General features: G+C 47.1%; 1 protein-coding gene across 1 annotated transcript in view; it reads left to right on the top strand.

The window, feature by feature from the left end:
* Positions 1–12,166: 12,166 nt before the first annotated feature.
* Positions 12,167–18,805, top strand: part of LOC129703679 (cholinesterase-like) — a 39,854-nt gene continuing 33,215 nt past the window's right edge. Inside the window, exon 1 of the mRNA XM_055646331.1 lies at positions 12,167–12,187. The gene's annotated coding sequence lies outside the window, so the exon portion shown is untranslated. The remainder of the gene's footprint in view (positions 12,188–18,805) is intronic.

Raw genomic sequence — 18,805 nt, forward strand, 5'->3', positions numbered from 1 at the left:
TGGTATCAAGGGGCAGCAGCGGTAGAGTTGCTGCCTTACGGAGCAGGCAGAGCCGGAGAACCAGGTTCGATCCCGACTACGGGTGCTGTCTGTACGGAGTTTGTGACTGCGTGTGTTTTTTCCGAGATCTTTGGTTTCCTCAAAGACTTACAGGTTTGTAGGTTAATTGGCCCTACTGTGTGTAGGATAGTGTACGTGTGCGGGGATCGCTGGTCGGCACGGACCCGGTGGGCCGAAGAGCCTGTTTTTGCGCTGTATCTCTAAACTAAACTAAACAAATATAGGCTGATGGACCAAGTGATCTTTTAATTCCAGTGAAATTACACTTTTGAAGAAAAAAAACTGTTGATATCTGTTAGATAATTGGCTGCTGGAAGTTTAATGTTGCAGGACTGCAGTAGAGTTGCTGCCTAATGGGCCTGTCCCACTTAGGCGACTGCAGGAGACTATGCAGTCGCCACATGTTCGCGGGTGGTTGCCGGGGAGTCGCCTTCATGGTCGTGAGGCGTTCCCGCATTCTGGGAACTAGCCACGGCCTCATCGTGGTCGCAGTGAATTTTTCAACATGTTGAAAAATTAGCAGGGACTAGAATGAAGCCGCCATGGAGATTAGCGATAATTCCCGTGCCATAGGTGGGTCGCCAGGTGGTCCTAGTGGGTTGTCAGGAAACGCGAAGGTTCTCGTAGGTTGTAGCCGGTACTGGCTGGTGAATTTCATTGGCTCATTGGGGGAAAAAAAACGTAAGCTGTAGTTTTCAGAACCAAGGATAACCGACCGGTAATGTTAAATGTCCGCAGGGCTTCACAGCCGTGTATCTCTGCCTTCTTAAAAATTGTCTCCACTCCTTCTCCCCACCTCTATCCCCCTTCCCCCCTTTTAAAGGACTTACCGTACACTGTGCTAGCTGTATTCATTACAGCGCCAACCTTCCTGTTCATCGCGGTGTGTGTCTGTATCACCTTGGCTTTGCACCGTGTGAATTTCACTCAGACAGCGCTCCCCCCACTTGCCATGTCCCCCGCCTGCATAACGGGCTGGTGAAGGAAGCGATGTGTGTGTGTGTGTTCCACTCTGACAGTCGCCGTTCCAGTTGCTGGCTATTTTTTCACCCAAAAATCACCCAAGTGGGACAGGCCCATTACAGTGCCAGAGACCCAGATTCAATCCAAGGCTAATTAGTGTCAGAGAGTCATGGAGTCTTACAACATGGAAACAGGCCCTTCAGCCCAACTAGCCCACACGGGCCAACATGTCCCATCTACGCTATTCTCACCTACCTGCGTTTAGCCCATAATCCCTCTAAACCGGTCATATCCATGTAGCTGCCTAAATATTTTTTTAAACGTTGCGATACCCCCAGCCTCAACTACCTCCTCTGGCAGCCCGTTCCGTAAACCCTCCACCTTTTTTGTGGAAAAGTTACCCCTCAGATTCCTATTAAATCTTTTTCCCCCCCACCATAAGCCTTAAAGGTTTTCTCTGTACCTCGGTACACGTGACAATAAACTAGACTGAAACTGAAACCTATATCCTCTGGTTTTCGATTCCCCTCCTTTGGGCAAGAGTCTGTGTGCATCTCCCTGATCTATCCCTCTATCTATTTACCAATTTATATCATGCTTATTTTATATAATGCTGCTTCCAGAACTTAAGATGTGTATGTACACGGGTCTGTTTTGCAGTTTGATCAGGCTGGTGATTCTTTGGTATCCCTGTACCTTAATTGATACATGTGACTATAAATTTGAACTTGAACTTACTGCTCTTCCTGGCTTTGTCCACCGAGAACTAAGAAGGGACCCCGGGTGGGTGGGGCACTTAGAATAAATGAGGAAACCCAGGGGGGGGGGGGGGGGGGGGGGGGGGGGGGGCGCTGAGAGTGAATGGGGACCCGGTAGGGGGGCCACAGAAAATTAAGAGGGGACTCAGTGGGGGGGGCGATGAGAATAAAGGGGGGAACCGAAAGGGGAGAGGGGAGGAGGAGGGGGACCGCCGCGAATAAAGGGGGGAACCCAGCGGGGGAGGGCGCTGAGAGTGAAGGGGGCCCAGTGAGGGGCCACCAAGAACAAAGGGGGGTGGGGCCCCAGTAGAGGACCACTGAGATTGAAAGGGGACCCGGCAGGGAGTCACCCAATGCCTTGTGTGGCGGCAGGCATGGTTTGCCACCGTGAGGAAGAGAAATATTCAGTATACTTTCTGTATCATTCTTGGCGCAGGAAACGTGGCGACGTTTGTGCACTCTACCCAGGTGAGGTCTGCTGCGTGAATTTACCGGATTGTACGCAAAATCAAGGAACAAAGGGCGGCACGGTGGCGCGGAGGTAGAGTTGCTGCCTTACAGCGCCGGAGACCCGGGTTCAATCCTGAACACAGGTGCTATCTGTACGGAGGTTTACGTTCTCCCCGTGCCCTGCGTGGGTTTTCTCCGGGTTCCTTCCACACTCCAAAGACGTACAGGTCCTTAGGCTAATTGGCATGGTGAAATTGTATGTTTTCTCTAGTGTGTGCATGAGGTAGTGTTAATGTGCGGGGATCGCTGGTCGGCGCGGATTCAGTGGGTTGAATAGCCTGTTTCCGCGCTGTATCTCTAAACTAAACTAAAGTTTTTTACTGTAACCTAGGTTAATTTGACAATAAAGTATCATTGAATGATTGAATCATTGAATTACCTATGGTTCGCATTATACTAAACTAGTCGCCTCTTTTGATGGCAGTGGTAGATTGAGAGATGTGATTTTCCACTACCTTGTTGGCCAACAAACAAACCTTATGGATGGTGAAGTTGCAGCTATTGGATCCAAATCTATCTGATTAATCCTGTTGATGCTTCCACATAAGCTGATGGACAGAGTCCCCAGAGTACGGATGACATATTGTTACTCTTGAGTGGGAAATAAGTCAGCCAAACTGAGGACGATACTGGGCGGAAAAAAACGTAAGTAAGGAAAGAGGAATTTGATTTATTTTTTTACCAAACAAAAAAAAAAAGAGCTTTGATGACCTACTTTTAGTTCCAGTCTTTGTTTTAGAAATACAGCGCAGAAACAGGCCCTTCATCCCATCGAGTCCACACCGACCAGCATTCCCTGCATATTAACACTATCCTACACACACACTGGGGACAGTTTTTTACATTCATACCAAGCCAATTAAGCTACAAACCTGTACGTCTTTGGAGTGTTTTTAGGAAACCGAAGATCTCGGAGAAAACCCACACGGTCACGTGGAGAACGTATAAACTCTGTACAGACAGCACCCGTAGTCAGGATCAAACTTGAGTCTCTGGCACTGTAAGCCAGCAACTCTACCGCTGCGCCACCCTGCTATAAGGTCATAAGTGATAGGAACAAAATTAGGCCATTTGGCCAATCAAGTCTACTCCGCCATTCAATCATGGCTGATCTACCTCTCCCTCCTAACCCGTGATCCCGTACTAATCAGGAATCTATCTATCACTGCCTTAAAAATATCCATTGACTTAGCCTCCACAACCTTCGGTAACAAAGAATTCGACAAATTCATCACCATCTGACGAGAAATTCCACCTCATCTCCTTTTCAAAAGGAACGTCCTTTAATTCTGAGGCTATGATCACATATTTTGCTGACAAATTTCATTTTTTTAGTACTTTATGATCTGATTGTTGATATCATATTGCATATTGGCTGGGAGCTGAGGATCGTACAGTACAGGAACAAGCCCTTCTGCCCAATTTGTTCATGCCGACCAAGGTCCATCTTTGATACATCTTTTGGCCCTTCCTTATGTCTACCCTGTATCCATCAAACATTTATCTGTCCTAATTAGATAAATGATTTAGCTTCAATCACTCCACATTCCTGTGACAATGATGTAAAAAATAATTCATATTAATTCCGGTTTCTATAATGGGAATATAGTTGAAATATTTTAGTGACCATCATTACATTTGAATATAATTGGTGTTAATGGCCTTTCATTGAACATTGAGCATTCCTTAAATAATAAACTGTTCCTCCTGGTGAGAGGGGCAAAGTTTAAAGATGTTTGGCTCATATCCCTCTAAACTTTCCTTTCGCCAAGAAAGGTTTCCAACAGGTACACAAAAAAGCTGGAGAAACTCAGCGGGTGCAGCAGCATCTATGGAGCGATGGAAATAGGCAACGTTTCAGGCCAAAACCCTTCTTCAGGTTTTCAACATGTCACTTTGGAAAGTGTTCTACATCTGAATAATTTTATTCTCTCTGTAGTCAGGTATAAATTCTATAATCTCCTATTAGATTCTTGGGCTACTTACTCGGAAGAAGATTTGAGGTGGCTTTCCAAAGACATCTATAGTTTCTATCCCAGTGAAACAGGATATTTTTTTCCTTTCTGGTTCCAGAGGCCTGAATGAACTAGGCCCTACAGGAGCCTGGGGCCTACCTGGATCGGGAGCTGCTCCAGTACATCGAGCGCCTGGACAGGACTTTGGCACCAAAATATGGGCGGCACGGTGGCGCAGCGGCAGAGTTGTTGCCTTATAGTGCCAGAGACCCTGGTTCAATCTTGACTACGGATGCTGTCTGTGTGGAGTTTGTACGTTCTCCCTAAGACAGTGTGGGTTTTCTCCGGGTGCTCTGGTTTCCTCCCACATTCTAGACTTGAGTGTAGATTTGTAAGTTAATTGGCTTCAGTAAAAATTGTAAATTGTCCCTGGTGTGTCGGATAGGGCTAGTGTGAATGGGCGATCGCTGGTCGGCATGGACTCGGTGGGCCAAAGGGTTTGTTTCCGTGCTGTATCTCTAAACTAAACTAAAATATGGCGACTCGCGCATGTGTGATCTATGCAAAAAATAATCTCACTGTGCAATGCACATGTGACAATAGAGCACCATGGAACCATTGAACGATTGAAAATCATTCCTTCTCTCCATAGATACTGCCTCACCTGCTGAGTTCCTCCAGCATTTTTGTTCACCTGAGAATCATTCCCTGCTTTTTGACACAAAATGCTGGAGTAACTCAGCGGGACAGGCAACATCCCCGGATAGAAGGCATGGGTGACGTTTCAGGTCCAGGCCCTTTTGTGCCTGAAGTCTGAGTCTGAAGAAGGGTCTCAACCCAAAACGTCACCCATTCCTTCTTTCACAAGATGCTGCCTGTCCCGCTAAGTTACTCCAACATTCTGTGTCTATCTTCAGTCCAAACCAGCCTCTGCAGTTCCTTCCTACACATTCCCTGCTGTTGATGGGCTCCAGTACTCCTATTCAAAATCTCTCAGTCATTCCCAAGTGCTGCCTGGGACCGACTAATCCTGCAGTTAAGCAGACCATTGCTGTGGAGCAAGATAATCACACGCACAGAATGTACTCGGGTCAGCCAGAAACGTTCGTATTGAATCAATCTTTCACTCAGAGGAAGCAGTGGTCCCTTCATCCTACCAGTGCCATGTACACACTCATTCCAGATTGCATGAAGCAGTTTAGTGCAGTTCAGTTTATTGGGAGGGGAACACTGGAGGTATGGGAAGGTACAGAACAAGTTCAGTTTAGTTTATTACCACATGTACCGAGCTCCAGTGAAAAGCTTTTGTTGCATGCTATCCAATCACTAGAAAGACCATACATGGTTACAATCGAGCCATTTACAGTGTATAGATACATGATCAGGGAATAACGTTTGGTGCATGGGAAAGCCAGTGAAGTCCGATCAAAGATAGTCTGTGGGTCACCAAAGAGGTAGATAGTAGTTCATCACTGCTCTCTGGTTGGGGTAGGATGTTTCAGTTGCCTGATAACAGCTGGGAAGAATCTGTAGGTGTGAGTTTTCACACTTCTATACCTTTTGCCCGATGGGAGAGGGGAGAAGAGGAGGTGGCCGGGGTGCGACTAGTCCTTGGTTATGCTGCTGGCCTTGCCGAGGCAGCATGAGGTATAAATGGAGTCAATGGATTATTTTACAATTTACATTTGCAAACATTTAGGGATGTGGTGCAATATTTTTTACAGATACTCAGCCTTCACCTCTTACCCAGAGCTAGATGAGAGGGTGCATGATTGTTGGCTTCTGACATCACTTTCCCTGCAGGACTCACAAGTGTTTCCATGCATAAGGTACCTCTTTGTTCCACAAGCAATTTGGTCACCAAGCTGATGATATTCGGACCAAGCCATTTGGATATTAAGAGTCAAGAGTCAAGAGTGTTTTATTGTCATATGTGCTAGATAGGACAATGGCATTCTTACTTGCTGCAGCACAACAGAATATGTAAACATAGTACTCAACGTTCTCGCTGGATGATGGTGCTAACATAAAAACATCCCCCCACAGTGGTTCCCATTATGAGGGAAGGCACAATGTCCAGTCCCCATCCCCATGTCCACCCATAGTCAGGCCTATTGAGGCGTTTGCAGTCGCCTTTACGGAGGCCCGATGTTCCAGGCCGTTCTCGCCGGATGATGGTGCTCCGGCGTTGGGAGAATCCTCTCAGCGGCTTGGGATGCCTAGAACGGCCGCATCCTTACCGGAGACCGCGGCTTCCGAAGCAAACAGGCCGCGCTGGATGGAGCTCCACCACTGGCGATCTCGGCGAGAGATCCCGGGCTCCCGATGTAAAGTTCAGCGCCGCCGCCCGCAGCTGGCCGCTCCACAGACCCGCAGCTCCGTGATGTTTGTATCGGCGGACCCAGCATAACGGAGTTCCAGCGCGGCGAGCCGGGCAAGGCATCGCCTGCTCCGCTCCGCGATAGCGCTCCAGTGCTGTGCCGCCGCCGAAGCCGAGGTTCTGGCCAGTTCCTTCAGGAAATGACCCTCCAGACCCTGATGGAAGGTCGCGGGAACGGGTCGAAGATGATGCCCGGAGAAATGCCGCCTCTCTGACCAGGTAGGGACCCTGAAAAGCAGTTTCCCCCTCACACCACCACACCCACATAAAACAAATAGACCTCCACAAACAAAACTCTGACTGACTAAAAATTAAAAATAAATAAATAAATGAAAATGTGAGAAAATGTGAGAAAATGGGCAGCTACAGGCTGGGCAGCCGTACCCATACAGGATGGCCCCCCCCCCCCCCCCCCAAACTGTTCCAGAGGAAGAGAAAAATCATGAGGTTTATTATTGTCATGTATACCAAAGCACATTGAAAAGCTTTGGTTTGCAAGTTGAGCAAACAGGTAACACTATACGTACTGTAAATACTCTCGTGCAATTCATGGTCAGTGACGGCTGTGGAGTCAATGGATATTTTTAAGGCGGGGATCTTCAGATTCTTGATTAGTACGGGCGTCAGGGGTTATGGGGAGAAGGCAGGAGAATGGGGATAGGAGGGAGAGATAGATCAGCCATGATTGAATGGCGGAGTAGACTTGATGGGCCGAATGGCCTAGTTCTGCTCCTAGAACGTATGAACTTATAACGTCAAACTCAAGTACAATAGTTAGAGCAAAGTGGAAGATATAGTGTAGAATATACTGTAGCTCTCTGCATTCTAGTGCATCAGTTCCATAGACAAAGTCCAATGATCTCAATGGGGTGGAAGTGGATTAGACAGTACCCCAGCTTATGGAAGGACTGTTCACAGATAACAGCCTGATAACAGAGGGGGACGAGCCGTTCCTGAGTCTGGTGGTGCGCACTTTCAAGCTTCCGTGCCTTCAGCCAGACAGGAGCATGGAGAAGGAGAAATGATTAGGGCAAGTTTGATTATGACCCAGGGATATGAATATTGATTATTCTATCTTCAAGTAACCTCTGCATTCCCTCTCTCTCCATCCCTCCCCCACCAGCTTTTGTTCTCACCTGGCTACAGCTAACAATGTCCTATTTCCTTTCTCATCAGTACTTTTTTTGCATATCTTTCATTCATTTATTCTATATCTCTCTACACCATCATCATCTATATATTTTGTTCCCCTTGCCTGTGACTTTCAGTCTGAAGGAGGACCTCGACCCGAAACATCACCCATTGTTTTGGCCTTATGACTCTATGACCCATTATTTATCACAATAAAGAAAACTTTAATGGCAATTTCTTAACTTTCCAATGTCCGACTTTAACAGTAACTAACTTACGCATGAATGGCTCTTACAAAAACCGGATGCTCAAAACTACAGGGCTCTCTCTCCTTGTCTCTAAAATCCAGTCTAGTACAATCAGTCACCCAATCCTTCTCTCCAGAGATGCTGCCTGACCCGCTGAGTTACTCCAGCCTTTTGTGTCAATCTTCGGTTTAAACCAGCATCTGCAGTTCCTTCCTACACATGTTTGACTGTTTTGGTTGTTTGGTCGGGGCAGCATGAAGTGTATGGAATCAATGGTGTGATGGACTTGGCTACATCAACAACTCTCTAATTTTGTACTGCCTTGGGCAGAGTGATTCCCAAACCTAGTTGTGATGCAAGCTGACAGTATGGTGGTGCATCTGTAGAAACGTTGTGAGAGTTATTGGAGACGTGCCAACATTTCCTCAGTCTCCCCAGGAAGCTGCAGAGATGCAGTGAAAAACAAATAAGTGTTTAGAGGATTGAATGTACGTGCACAAATCCCAGAAAATACAGGCATTGTTTAAGACATAAGACATATTAAGACAGGTACATGGATAGCGCAGGTTTAAAGGGATATGGGCCGACTGCAGGCAGGTGGGACCAGTGTAGATGGGACATTTTGTTGGTGTGAACAAGTTGGGTCGAAGGGCCTGTTTCAACACTGTATGACTCTGTGACACTATGACTCCAGCATATCTGGAGAGAAGGAATAGGTGACGTTTGGGGTCGAGACCCTCCTTCAGACCAAAACATCACCTCTCCCTTTCTACAGAGATGCTGTCTGACCCGCTGAGTTACTCGAGCTTTTTGTGTCTATCTTCGGTCTACTAAGATCTCCTTTTTGTTTATGATGATATCCAAAATATATAGGAAAGCAATGATAGCAACTCATTGCAAATATCCTCTCTCAGCCCACCAAAGAGTATGTTCTGAAGCTATGCCTGCAGCTAATATTTTGACACACAAAGTATTTTCACAGTCTTCTTTTTCCTTAAAGGGGAAACAGACCTAAACAAAAAAAAATTAAAATTCAGGGGCGGCACAGTGGTGCAGCAGTAGAGTTGCGGCATGTAGGAAAGAACTGCAGGTGCTGGTGTACAAAGGTAGACACGAAATGCTGGAGTAACCCAGCGGTACAGGCAGCATCTCTGGAGAGCAGGATGGGTGACGTTTCGGATTGAAATGCCACCCATTCCTTCGCTCCAGAAATGCTGCCTGTCCTGTCCTGCCTGCTGTGTTACTTCATCATTTTGTATCTATCTTCAGTACACTTGCTGCCTTGATTTAGGTACAAGGAGCTGCAGATGCTGGTTTACAGAAAAAGGACACAAAGTGCTGGAGTAACTCAATGGGTCAGGCAGCATCTTTGGAGGACATGGATCCATGTTCTCCAGAGATGCTGCCTGACCCTCTGTGTTACTGCAGCACTTGGTGTCTTTCCCCGATTGACTTAGTGTGTGTTTGGTAGGAACCTGCTTCACCTGTTTCCAGTCAGTCCTTACCTGTCTGGGCCTGTCAGTACATGTCCCCATACGTCACCTTTTGCTTCCTCATTGAAAAGCCTGTCCACACCTGTTCACGGCCTTGTGATATCAGCAACTCCTGCCTCTTCTCGCCCGTGCTTGTATGAATCTTTTTAGGGTTGACTACACCCTTTATTTTACCGTACGCACTCAATTGTTGCAGAACCGGTTTGTGCCTCTCTGCTCCTTTAAGCACCTGTGCCCGTCTGCCTGTTCCGGCCTTGCTCCACCAACTCCACTCCCTTACTCCTCCTCACTTCATACACAATCAATATGCCCATCTTCCTCTGGCCTTTCTTTTTCTCTCCCGTTTGTAGATGTAGTTGGTGGAATGCTTTGTCATGTAACACCCAGATGGAGCAAAAATGCTTTGTTTTGCCTTCAATCCTGCACATCCTGGATATGAGCTGATGAAAGAAAATGGAGCATGTGCCAGCGACTGTGCGGCACTGTGGCGCAGCGGTAGAGTTGCTGCCTTACAGCCCCAGTGATCCCGGTTCGATCCTGACTATGGGTACATGTCTGTCCGGAGTTTATACGTTCTCCCCGTGACCTGCGTGAGTTTTTCCCGGGTGTTCCAGTTTCCTCCCACGCTCCAAAGACGTACAAGTTTGCACATTAATTAGCTTGGTAAAATTGTAAATTGTCCCTAGTGTGTGTAGGTTAATGTTAGTGTGCAGGGATCGCTGGTAGGCGGCGCGACTCACGTCAGCAGCGGCCTCTGCAGCCCGTCCGCGTTTTTATTATTTTTGTCTATGTTTTTATGTAGTTTTTGTTATTTTTTGTTGGGGTGTGTGTGTGTGTGTGGGGGGTGGGAGGGAGGGGGTAACTTTTAAATCTCTCCCTGCACGGTTGGGGCTGCAATGTGGAGCGGCCTCCAACAGGAGAAGACCGGGGACTCTGGTGCTGACTCACCTCGTCGCGGAGCTGGCCGAGTCCGGAGCGGGTGGAGCGCTGCTGCTGTTGCGGCCCGACATCCGGAGATTCGGAGGCTGCAACTGCGGGTCTGGCGGACGGCGGCACCGGGAGCCCGCAGGTCCCTGGAGGGAGACCGCTTTTCAGGGCTCCTGCAACGGCGACTTCTCCCGCCCGAGTTGCGGGGTTGAAGAGCTCCTGGAGCGGGGCCTGACATCACCGCCCCGCGCGGCTTGGAATGGCCGCGGGACTCTGCGAGCGCACGCCGGGGGCTCTAACATCAAGACCCGGTGTGCGACCTTGCACCACCCGGCGTGGCTTTAATGGCCGCGGGATAATCGCCATCGCCAGCCGGGGGCTTTGACTTTGACTCTGACATGGGGGGGGGGGGGGGGGGGGGGGGTGGAGGGAGAGTGCAGTGGAGAGATAAGTTTTTTTGGCCTTCCAACACAGCGATGTGATGGATGTTTATGTAAATTATGTTGTGTTGTTGTGTCTTGGGTCTATTTGTTTGTAATGTATGGCTGCAGAAACGGCATTTCGTTTGGACCTCAAGGGGTCCAAATGACAATTAAATTGAATTAAATTAAAATTAAATTAAACATGGTGGGTCAAAGGGCCTGTTTCCACGCTGTATCTCTAAACTAAACTAAACTAGAATGGAACAAATTGGAGGAGGCAGATAGCGTGGATAGGGGAGGGGTAGGATGAGCAATGATAGAAGCAGTGGTCCGGACAGCAGTGGAGAGGAGCAAACCCTTCTACAGAGGTAAAAAGCAGGAGTTGGTTTCAGGTTAGTTTATTATTGTTGTGTATACCATGCAATCCTGCTTCTACTTCTTATTGAGTCCACACACAAGATTAGAAGTTGTTCAGTCAGAGATGAACACACGTCTCGGCATCTGCATACAATGATGTCACTTCTTGTGCATGCTGTTGGAAAGGTTGGTGGAAACAGGGCCGAGACATGAATGCTCTATCTTTGATCCCCTGCTTCAACTGATGTGCCATATTGTCAGGATGCACCACAGTTTGGTTTGGGAATTCAATCATTGTAATGTAGAGAAAGTAGTAGATTTCTTCTGCAGTGGTACGCAAAGCTTTGCCACGTTTATTAATGAATTGATATATTATTGAGGAAGGGTCCCGACTCGAAACGTCACCTATCTATTTTCTCCAGAGATGATGCCTGAGTCGCGCTGAATTACTCCAGTACTTGTTGTCTCTCTTTGTCATAAACCAGCATCTGCAGTTCCTTAACATGCACCTGTAGTCAGGATCGAACCGTTGTCGCTGGGGCTGTAAGGCAGCAACTCTACCGCTGCGCCACCGTGCCGCACAGTCGCTGTCAATGCTCCATTTTCTTCCATCAGCTAATGTCCAGGATGTGCAGGATTGGAGGCAAAACAAAGCATTTTTGCTCTATCTGGGTGTTACATGACAAAGCAACCACTAACTACATCTACTAAACAATTGCAAACGGGAGAGAAAAAGAAAGGCCAGGGGAGGATGGGCATATTGATTGTGTATGCGGTGAGGAGGAGTAAGGGAGTGGAGTTGGTGGAGCAAGGCCGGAACAGGCAGAGGGGCACAGGTGCTTAAAGGAGCAGAGAGGCACGAACCAGTTCTGCAACAATTGAGTGCGTATGGTAAAATAAAGGGTGTAGTCAACCCTAAAAAGATTCATACAAGCACGGGCGAGAAGAGGCAGGAGTTGCTGATATCACAAGGCCATGAACAGGTGAGGACAGGCTTTTCAATGAGGAAGCAAAAGGTGACGTATGGGGACATGTACTGACAGGCCCAGACAGGTAAGGACTGGCTGGAAACAGGTGAAGCAGGTTCCTACCAAACACACACTAAGTCAATCGGGGAAAGACACCAAGTGCTGCAGTAACACAGCGGGTCAGGCAGCATCTCTGGAGAACATGGATCCGTGTCCTCCAAAGATGCTGCCTGACCCATTGAGTTACTCCAGCACTTTGTGTCCTTTTTTTGTGAACCAGCATCTGCAGCTCCTTGTACCTAAATCAAGGCAGCAACGCTGCTGAAGATAGACACAAAATGATGAAGTAACACAGCAGGCAGGACAGGCAGCATTTCTGGAGCGAAGAAATAGGTGGCATTTCAATCCGAAATGTCACCCATCCTGCTCTCCAGAGATGCTGCCTGTACCGCTGGGTTACTCCAGCATTTCGTGTCTACCTTTGTACACCAGCACCTGCAGTTCTTTCCTACATGCTGTACCACTGAATTGTTTTTTTTTTTGTTTAGGTCTGTTTCCCCTTTAAGGAAAAAGAAGACTGTGAAAATACTTTGTGTGCCAAAATATTAGCTGCAAGCATAGCCTCAGAACATACTCTTTGGTGGGCTGAGAGAGGATATTTTCAATGAGTTGCTATCATTGCTTTCCTATAGATAAAGGAAATCTTAATGGACCGAAGATAGACACAAAAAGCTATCGTAACTCAGCGGGTCAGACAGCATCTCTGGAGAAAATGAATATTCAAAGTTTTGGTCTTTAGAAGGATATCAACCCGAAACGTCACCTATTCCTTTTCTCCAGAGATGCTGTCTGACCCACTGAGTTACTCCAGCTTTTTGTGTCAATCTTTGGTTTAAACCAGCATGTGCAGTTCATTCCTTCACAAATCTTAGTGGACGTTACAACGATTGATGAATTTCTTTTGAATATTTGAACAAAATTAATCAGAAAAATTCAGTCATTTTCTGGAAAATATTGCATAAGGAGATTAAATGTGCACAGATGCTCAGTAGGACATTGCGATAACAAAAATGCAACTGAATATAAATTGATGGGGTTTTTTCGCACAGGCAACTAACAAGGATAATAGATTCTGGTAGTTTTCAAACATTCCCATAATGGGCCTGTCCCACTTACGCAACTTTTTTCGGCGACTGCAGGTCGTCGAAAATTTTCAACAGAACAAGGTACGACTCTTTGGGCAACTACTCACAACCATACAGGCTTCACCCCGCGACATGTCGCCAGGGTGTTGCCTGTGTGGTCATGAGTAGACTCCTCAGTCACCCAAAGAGTCGTGGCTCTTTGTTCAACATGTTGAACATTTTCGCCTTCCTGCAACGATCTATGAGTCGAGTAGGTGGGACAGGCCCTTTATGCGATTTTTTTAGACAACTACATGCGACTTGTTCATGGCCACATGTTCGTCGGTGGTCGTCGGGTGTAGTCTCCTCAGTCCCGCAAAATGTCGCAGCGTCTTTCAGGCCGGCGCTAAATTTTCAATTTGTTGAACATTTTTCGGCGACAGTGGGTTTGACGCCAATGAGCGTAGCGTGACTTCTCCTGACGTAGGTGATGTCATAGGTTGTTGGCGGTTTTTCGGCGATCTGCTACGACTATGACAGTCGCCAGCCGTTGCCTAAAAAAATCGCCAAGTGGGACAGGCACGTAAGCCTTCATCTCCAAGATACTTATTATTTGGTCAAATTATTCTGAGATATAAGATTGTGCTACAAAATGTGCAGCTCAAAACGATTCCTGATCTTTCCATACAATGATTCAACAGACATACACTGTATTTTAGAAGGAACTGCAGATGCTGGAAAATCGAAGGTACGCAAAAATGCTGGAGAAACTCAGCGGGTGCAGCAGCATCTATGGAGCGAAGGAAATAGGCAACGTTTCGGGCTGAAACCCTTCTTCGGACATACACTGTAGTTGTGTGATAAACAATAGATGTAATTTCCTTTAATGACCCAACGAAGATAAATAATTGGGAACCCTTTGCATTTTCTAGGCGACATCCGACACACTTGGGACAATTTACACACTTGGGGCAATTTACACACTTGGGATAATTTACACACTTGGGGGCAATTTACAGAAGTCAATAACCTACAAACCTGTATGCCTTTGATATGTGGGAATGATCTTTTTAGTTTAGTTTTGGGGAAGCATGGTGGCACACCGGTAGAGTTGCTGCCTTACAGAGCATACAGTGCCAGAGACCTGGATTCAATCCCACCTATGAGTGCTGTCTGTACGGAGTTTGTACGTTCTCCACGTGACCACGTGGAATTTCTCCGAGATCATCGGTTTCCTCCCACACTCCAAAGACAAACAGGTTTGACAGGTCTTGTTTTTGGTCCTGCTGGGGGTCCACAGCCCCCTCCTCACCTGGCAAACCGGGTGGGGGAGACGGTTTAGTCACCCACTATCCGACCATGGAGCAGGTAGAAACATAGAAAATAGGTGCAGGAGGAGGCAATTCGGCCCTTCGAGCCTGCACCACCATTCAATATGATCTTGGCTGATCATCCAACTCATTAGCACGGGATTTCATGGTACCCGTGGCGGGGGAAACTCCCCCCGACCTGACCTGAAATCCCGTTCTCAAGTACCATTGATTGCTTCTTTCCGGTGAAAGATCTGGGAGGATATTGTCATTGTAGGGCCTACTGTTGGGTATTAACTTAAAATAATTGGGGAACTGACAGATTCCTCCCTTCCAGAACACAACAGGTAAATGTTTGAGGCAATGAACTTTATCCTGCTGCTTCAGATGATCAGAGTTTCCATGCTGCTCCAAGCTCAGTGTGTGTATTAATAATGTATGTAAAAATAACAGCCTTGGAGGTAATAACTGTTAGGCTCTTTACGGTTATCCCTTGCAGAAAGGAAATTGGTGATTAACGTTTAATACTGTCAAACAGATTTAGTGTGCTGTGGAGCCACAGACTTGCTCTATTCACCATAATAATTGAATTGGGCTGTGTGAGACATGTGCCACAGAACAGTCAGCTCTATAATAAGGTGGAGAAAGGCCAAGCAACCACAAACCTCTATAGGATTCATTGCCACAAATGGCTGTGGAGGCAAAGTCAATGGATATTTTACAGGCAGAGATTGCTACATTCTTGGTTAGTACATGTGTCATGGGTCATGGGGAGAAGGCAGGAGACTGGGGACGAGAGGGAGAGATGGATCAGCCTTGATTGAATGGCGGAGTCGACTTGATGGGCCGAATGGCCTAATTCTGCATCTAATCCTAAAAACCTGTGAATTTATGAACTTATGAATCAGTTTAAGCAGCCATTCACAACAATTACACAGAGTTTAAATCTTTCAGACATTAAAGATCCTTCCCTGGCATAATAGCAAAAATAATGGGGGGTTTTGGGTAAATTGGCTTGATATAAATGTACAATTGTCCCCAGTGTGTGTATGATAGTGTTAATGTGCGGGGATTGCTGGTCGGCGTGGATTCGGTGGTCCGAAGGCCCTGTTTCCATGCTGTATCTCTAAGTTAAGCTATGCTTAACTATCTCTTAAGTAGGCTGACAAAACCCTAGCCTTGCTCACTCTCACCCAGTTCCAATTTCCCAGTTAAACTCGGGGCTTAAAGTTCTTATTTTCCTAATTGCAAACTAATTCCTAATTCTCCTCTGTCTCTGCAGTAGACATCGGCCTGCTTATTCTATTTCCTTCTAACATTTATTCAAATTTCATCAGTTTTCTTTGAAGTATATATCAAAGCTGAACAAACACGAATACATGATAATTTTGTGGAAGTCAGTGGATAATAGGTTATTTTGACATGTACTTGGATAGAAGAGAATTACCAGGTAATTTTGAACAGATATGGATGAAAATTCGATTGAATGCAGAGGACTCGCCTCTCAGAAAATTCAAAGTTAAAACACTGCCACCTTTGGGATATTTGAACAGATATTCAGAGCAGGGAAATAGATTTTAGTTCAGTTTTGTTTAGAGATACAGGGCAGAAACAGGATCCCCGACCCTTCGAGTCTACACCGACCAGTGTTCCATGTACACTTGCATGATCCTACACAGTAGAAGATGGCGGCGCTGCCTTAGCAACTGCGGCTCGCCTGCAGTCCGTCTGGTTTTTTTCTGGGTTTTTTTTGTTGTCCTTTTGTCCTGTTTTAGTTAATCTTTGGTTTATTAGGTTGTGTATGTGTGTGTGGGGGGGGGAGAAACATGTTTTTGGTCTCTTCCTTTGGGGGGGATGCGACGTTTCTTGTCGTATCCCCCGTCTCCGTTGAGGCCTAATAGCGGAGCTGGGGCAGCGTTCCAGCGGCAGCGGTCCGACTCCGGAGCTGCGGTGTTCTGACAGCAGCGGAGATCCGGCCTCGGAGCTGGGGCAGCGGCGGTGGCCACCCGGCCTTGGGGCTGGGGCAGCAGCAGCGGCCACCTGGCCTCGGAGCTGGGGCAGTGTTCCGGCGGCAGCGGCCACCCGACCCGACCGCGGGCCCAGTGTCGGGAGCTCGCAGGTCACAGGTTGCGGACCTGTTCTCCGGAGCTCCCGCAACAACAGCTGCGTTCGGTGGACTGGAGGGCGGCAGCTTCGGCAACTTCGACCACCCTGGGCCGCGGGACTGACATTACTTACCATCACCCGGCGGGGTCACAACATCTGAAGCCTGGATCGCCTCGGCGCAGATGGAGAACAAGAAGGGAAGAGACAAAGACTTAAGACTTTTGCCTTCCATCACAGTGAGGAGGTGCCTGGTGAGCTCACTGTGGTGGATGTTAATTTGTGCTTATTGTGTGTTTTTGTCATTTTGGTACTATATGTAGGACTGCAAGGCAACAAAATTTCATTCAGACTACAAGGTCTGAATGACAATAAAGGCTACTTTGACTTTGAGTAGGGACAATTTACGACTATACTAAGCCAATTAACCAACAAACCTGTACGTCTTTGGAGTGTGGGAGGAAACCGGAGCATCCGGAGAAAGCCCACACAGATCACGGGGAGAACGTACAAACTCCATACAGACAGCACCCGTAGTCAGGATCGAACTCCAATGCCTGCCGCTGTAAGGCAGCAACTCTACCACTGTGCCACTGTGCCGCCCCAAAGCTCAGGCAAATGGGATGTGGACAAATGATTGCTCTGAATTTGATGTTGTTTCATTCATCATTATAGTGCGATGCAAGTGAGATGGGTATTTCACTTTGTGCCATTTTGGTAGTCAATACAATGGATCATGATGTTATGGAGCAAGGGAACACTTCCATAAGTCTACAGTTAAGTCAACCAGAGGAGAATTGCACAGTGGCGCAGCGGTAGAGTTGCTGCCTTACAGCGCCAGAGACCAGAGTTCAATCCTGACTATGGGTTCCGTCTGTACGGAGTTTGTACATTCTCCCCTTGACCGCAGGATCCTACACATTGGGGACAATTTTACACATTTGCCAAAGCCAATGAATCTACAGACCTGTACTGAAGTGTGGGAGGAAACCGGTGCAGCCAGAGAAAACGCACACAGTCACAGGGAGAACGTACAAACTCCGTACATGCAGCACCCGTAGCCAGGATCGAACCCGAATATCTGGCGCTGTAAGGCAGCAACTCTACCGCTGCGCCACCGTGCCACACATAATTCCACCTATGTACATGTTGCATTATCATCACTTACCCAATCCAAAGATTTATTCCCTTTATCAAGTATCATGTGCTGGATCTGTGCAGTGTAAATGGCTCGATTGTAATCATGTATTGTCTTTCCACCAACTGGTTAGCACGCAACAAAAATCTTCGGTACACGTGACAATAAACTAAACTAAACTATGATCAGCCACTTCTGATCTTCAAGTATCTTTAAGGTCACTGCCTTTGTTCAGTATCCGATCATAATAAAATGTTCCTTTTGATTCGTTCTATCGGCCTATGTTTAATTATTAACCACATTTGTCCAAAGGTCACTTGTACCCATTAGGCCTGCTATCATTAGCCACATTTTGGGCTTATTAGTGTTCAGTGGATCTGTCACCACTTCCTACTAAGATTAATCATCTCCAGAGAAAGCTTCTGGCTCTTTTATATTCCTACATGGTCTACATATCTCTTATCCTGCTGCTCTTCTAATTTAGATATCCCACAGCCCTTCTATCCTAAGACAAGAGGTTAATCAAGCCATCCCTTTATATCTCCATCTGTGCAGTCCTTCTGCTTGCCTGGGATCCTAATTGCTGTCGAGTTACTACAGTGGCAGCTACAATCCTGTGACCTCCAGTGAAGAGAAGCTATCTTTAACGAGTATATTCTCCATACCAATGGGAGGGGGGAAACCCCCCCTCCCACCCCCACCCACACACCCTCCACCCCCCTCCCACCCACCCACCCACCTACCTAAAATGTTGTTCATTTTTGAGTCATGGAGTCATGGAGTGAAACAGCGTGGAAACAGGCCCAACTTGCCCACACCAGGCAACATGTACCAGCTACACTAGTCTCACCTGCCAGCATTTGGTCCATATCCCTCCAAACCTACCCTATCCAATGTTGGGATAGTCCCTGCCTCAACTACCTCCTCTGGAAGCTTGTTCCATACACCCACTGCCCTT

Source organism: Leucoraja erinacea, chromosome 14 (genome assembly GCF_028641065.1).
Source record: "Leucoraja erinacea ecotype New England chromosome 14, Leri_hhj_1, whole genome shotgun sequence".
NCBI classification, from domain to species: Eukaryota; Metazoa; Chordata; class Chondrichthyes; order Rajiformes; family Rajidae; genus Leucoraja; species Leucoraja erinaceus.